At 32.2% G+C, this 5,245-nt stretch overlaps 1 protein-coding gene across 1 annotated transcript in view; it reads left to right on the forward strand.

The window, feature by feature from the left end:
* Positions 1-1,371: 1,371 nt before the first annotated feature.
* The window catches only part of LOC135197091 (uncharacterized), a 22,529-nt gene continuing 18,655 nt past the window's right edge, over positions 1,372-5,245 (forward strand). Inside the window, exon 1 of the mRNA XM_064224051.1 lies at positions 1,372-1,444. The gene's annotated coding sequence lies outside the window, so the exon portion shown is untranslated. The remainder of the gene's footprint in view (positions 1,445-5,245) is intronic.

Raw genomic sequence — 5,245 nt, forward strand, 5'->3', positions numbered from 1 at the left:
TATATATATATATAGTATATATATATATATATATATATATATATATACTATATATATATATATATATATATATATATATATATATATATATATATGTATATGATATATATATATATATATATATATATATATATATATATATATATATATATATATATATCGAGCTACAATGTCCTTTAATATCTAATTCGCTCTACCTCGGAATTAATATTTATTTTCATATATGCTTAACCGAAGGGAATTTTTCTCGATAATAGATTTGCCTGGACCAGGCGCGAACCTATGGATCCTTTCAAACCCAGGAACGCTCAGTGAAGCTTTACCTACTACACCACGCGAGTAGGTAAAGCTTCACTGACGTTCCTGGGTTTGAAAGGATCCATAGGTTCGCGCCCTGGTCCAGGCAAATCTATTATCGAGAAAAAAATTCCCCTTCGGTTAAGCATATATGAAAATATATAATTCCGAGGTAGAGCGAATTAGATATTAAAGGACATTGTAGCTCGATATATGTATATGAATCACGGAAATGTGATATGACTTATATATATATATATATATATATATATATATATATATATATATATATATATATATATATATATATATATATATATATACTATATATATATATATATATATCTATATATATATATATATATATATATATATATATTATATATATACACATATATATATATATATATATATATATATATATATATATATATATATATATATATATATATATATATATATATATGCTTATATCAGTTGACCGTGACAGCTTTTACATTTACAAGCATTAAGCTAAAAATGTCGTTTTATATGCGATTTGCTCTACTTCGGCTGAATGGTTGAATACTCGTCACTGGAGTCTGAAACTGTCGCAATCTGGGGATCGATCCCGCAGGCGGCGAACCATTTATCAGTTATGATTCCCTTTCGGTATCAATTCCGACGTAGAGCGAACTGGATATTAACAACATTTATTGCTTGATGTTAGTGAATAGATAAATACAAACAAAAATACTGAGTCGGCATAAATATTATTTTGAAATTTTCAATGAATCACAAATCACTGACACGAATCACTAATGGAATATATTGTAACCAACATACACCATTAGCTGCTGTAGCAGAACATCTGTACCAGAACACATAGTATTCTTAAGCAACAGGGACTGCCCATCACTCGCAATAATTTCTCAGGTGTTAACACCTGTATTACCCACACGTGCTCACGCAATCTCACGCAATCTCACGCCCCCCGGAGACCCAACGGAGCCCTGTGGATTTTGGTCGCGTGCAAAGGTAGCAGCTTTACACCTGCTCCCAAGTTTATTTTGAACTCCACCTAAACCTTTTCAGTTCAGTGCCTAGTGGAATCCAGCCGTGGTAACTGGTCAGCTGAACCAGGCCTTTGAGAGGCAGGACGACTCAGGTGAGCAGAGTTTGTAAAGCTACAAGTCAAGTGACGATTTCGTTGATACTTAAAACTTTGAAGATATTTAGCTCCGTTTATATATATATATATATATATATATATATATATATATATATATATATATATATATATATATATATATATATATATATATATATATTATATATATGTACTAACTAGCATTAGGCTGGTTCAGGCTCCAGATTCTTTAATTTTCAAAACACAAGCTTTCGAAAACATCCCGCCTTATTGACGCTGATACAAGTATATACATATATATATATATATATATATTATATATATATATATATATATATATATATATAGATATATATATATATATATATATATATATATTTGTGTGTGTGTGTTTGTAGGTATATATCGATGTATTACTCCACAGTGAAAAACGAAGGAAAAACCAGAGGAAAAAGGTAACAGTTCTTAATTTGTCCCAACAGTTTCGCCTTCCATGAGGCCTCTTCCGAGGAACTTTACTGACTAATCAGTTTAGGAAAAACATATGCTTACATTTGACTTCAAAACTTACATAAAACATAAATAAGTCAAAATGGTTAACGGTGCTTACAACTGTTACAAGATGATATGAAATATAAATGATTTAGTACATAGTTCGTCCAACAGAAATGTTTAACAGTGTAATGAGGCTAAGTAGGTAATAAAGTCAATATATTACAAAATTTTTTACTGATTTTTTACATGTAGAGAGAGTGGGTCTATCTTGAATAAACCTAATATACTGACATTAAAGTTATTGTATTCACTTTATTGAATACATGCCGTTTCTATTAGATTTCTCTCTATAAAATTATTGTTTCTGAACAAGGTTCTTGCTTGAGACCACGGAATTAGATGAAACCATCAGTAAACAAGCTAGAATTTTTTTTATCAATTTATTGGTCTCAAGCAAGAATTTTGTTCAGAAACAATAATTATATAGAGAGAAATCTAAAAGAAACAACATGGATACGATAAAATAAATACAATACCTTTAATGGGAGTATAGGTTTATTCAAGAAGACTCTCCCTTTCTGCATATGAAAATCAGTACAAATTATGTAATATGTTAATTTAGGTTTCACTGAAATACCTATTTAGCCTCACTGAACTGTTAACCTTTTCTGTTGGACGAACTATGTACAAGACCATTTACTATATTTTATATCACGTATGATGTAACAGTTTGCAAGTACCGTTAACCATTTTTAAATGTTTATGTTTTATGTAAGTCTTGAGGTCAATTGTAAACATATGTCCGGTATATGTTTTTCTTAAACTGATTATTCAATAAAGTTCGCCGGAAGAGGCCCGATGGAAGGCGAAACTGTTGGGACAAACTAAGAACTTTTGTACCTTTTTCCTCTGGTTTCTCCTTCGTTTTCATTGTGGAGTACCTCGAGATAGAATACAACTTTATATATATATATATATATATATATATATATACATATATATATATATATATATATATATATATAAGTTAAAGATTGAAGCCTGGGAAAGTATAAAGTGATTCGGTAGATGTTAAGTCAGAACCTATAGTGCCTCTGTTGGCATAAGCTCTGAATTATGTACCACTTACTATGTCGACTGTAGTGGGTAGCAGTAGGAGATGGAGGCTGACATGAAGCTAGCAACTTCACTCCATAAATCTCGCTCCAAATCCTTTTGGATGAGCTGATGATCCAGGCCTTTCTCTAAGCTGGTTGTGACTATCTACATGTATATACTTTGCTGCATGGATCAATAAATGCAGATTTGATTATGAATAACACAATAAACTTTAATCGTTCTCACACTCGTGAAGGGAACTGATGCGCTGACTGTCCGCTTTATATACAACCTAAGTGGTTGAAGCTTTATATTCAACCTAATTGGTTGAAAACCACTAAGGTTCCAAAAACTCTTATATATTCTTGTACTCCTTTTCTAACATGCAAATATTTCATTTTGAGAAAGCTTGCTTCGCAAATCAATGGCCTTTCATACATTAATTGCTAGAGTAATAATAATAATAATAATAATAATAATAATAATAATAATAATAATAATAATAATAATAATAATAATAATAATAAAGTTGCTAATTTGAGTGGTATGAAAATCGTTCAATTAAATAGCTACTAATGACGTATTATAACTGTCATTCTGGAAAGACAATCCTAAGGTTGGTGGTTGGTATAGGATAGATTGAACCAGTTTCATAGCACGGACCCCCTTAGCACAATAGTAATTTATTTTATGGAATAGAAGTTTGGAAATTCTATATTGGGCAACAATTACGAGACAGATTCTGTATATTTTCTCACTTTCCAATAATGGGAATAAAGATGACGAATTAGTAAGACAAGAGTAATGTTGTGGAAAAATTCTGACGCGCAGTTAAATGTCTTACCGAGTGAGTATTGTTTACCTGAATGGAGTATCTCGGCTGTAATTTGCTACTGCTGGGTTACTCATCTTGTTACATTTAGAATCCCAGATTTCTGCTGCCAAACTGAAAGCCATTTGCCTTTCGGAACGAGGAATTTTAGCGTGTATGATATTCATAACATTAGTGATATAATCAAGAAGAACTTCAGAAGCCTCAAGTTCCTCATCTCTCCAGTTTCCCGTTGGACGAGTGGACTTCGCGCTCGGCTACCAATCTGGTAGTCCGAAGTTCGATTCCCGGCTCGGCCAACGAGGAACCAGAGGAAATTATTTCTGGTGATAGAATTTCTCGATGTAATGTGGTTCGGATCCCACAATAAGCTGTAGGTCCCGTTGCTAGGTAACCAATTGGTTCCTAGCCACGTAAAAATATCTAATCCTTCGGGGCAGCCCTAGGAGAGCTGTTAATCAGCTCAGTGGTCTGGTAAAACTAAGATATACTTTTCTTTCCTCATATCTCCCCGTCATTAACAGAAGGACTAATAATGCTATAAAAAGAGGCATCACAATGCCTATGTGATCGTCATCAAAACACCTTAATTCATAATAGTCCGGAGAACAATGAAGGAGTCATATATAAGATCCCATGCAAGTGCGGTAGTTTTTATATAGGACAATCTGGGAAGACACTCGAAAAACGCATTTTAAATCATAAATATAATATACGAACAAATAATACGAGCAATGCTTTATGTGTTCATAGTAGTTTATGTAATGCACCGATTGACTGGCTCGGGTCAAAGATTTTGTTTAAGAGCACAGGTTTTATTGAAAGAAATTTGATAGAGACAGCTTGCATTGTTCACAGCAAAGGAAAAAGTTTTAATTTATCGCCTGGTTTGTATAAATTAGATCCTTTTATCTTACATGTCATGAAACGTCAGTACAAATTGGATAAGGTTATCCATTAACTATCATATAGTATAGACTTGTTAATATGTACTGTATGTTATGCTGTTTCAAATGGATGTATTACCTCGTTAGATATTTTGGTATTTTTCATTTGCTCAACTGCTATTCTTGTTTTTATTGTTATTTTACTGCTGAATAGTTTGTAGCTCAAACTGCTAGTTTTTGGTAACTGTATGTTTAAAAACATTTTAGGCCTTTCTTGGCCGCATGCACTGTAAACTTTATCTCTTTCCTTAATAAACGTTCCAAGAAGAGGTCCATTGGAGGACGAAACTGTTGGGCATTTTCTGAGATATACCTTTTTTTCATTTTCCTATGTGGAATACAACTGAATTACTATATCTTCGTTGCCTGTAAGAACGATTACCTAGTACCTATATAATATATAACTGTTTACGTTTATTGGTTAGTCCTTCCTCTGTCTCCATACTG

Source organism: Macrobrachium nipponense, chromosome 18 (genome assembly GCF_015104395.2).
Source record: "Macrobrachium nipponense isolate FS-2020 chromosome 18, ASM1510439v2, whole genome shotgun sequence".
NCBI classification, from domain to species: domain Eukaryota; kingdom Metazoa; phylum Arthropoda; class Malacostraca; order Decapoda; family Palaemonidae; genus Macrobrachium; species Macrobrachium nipponense.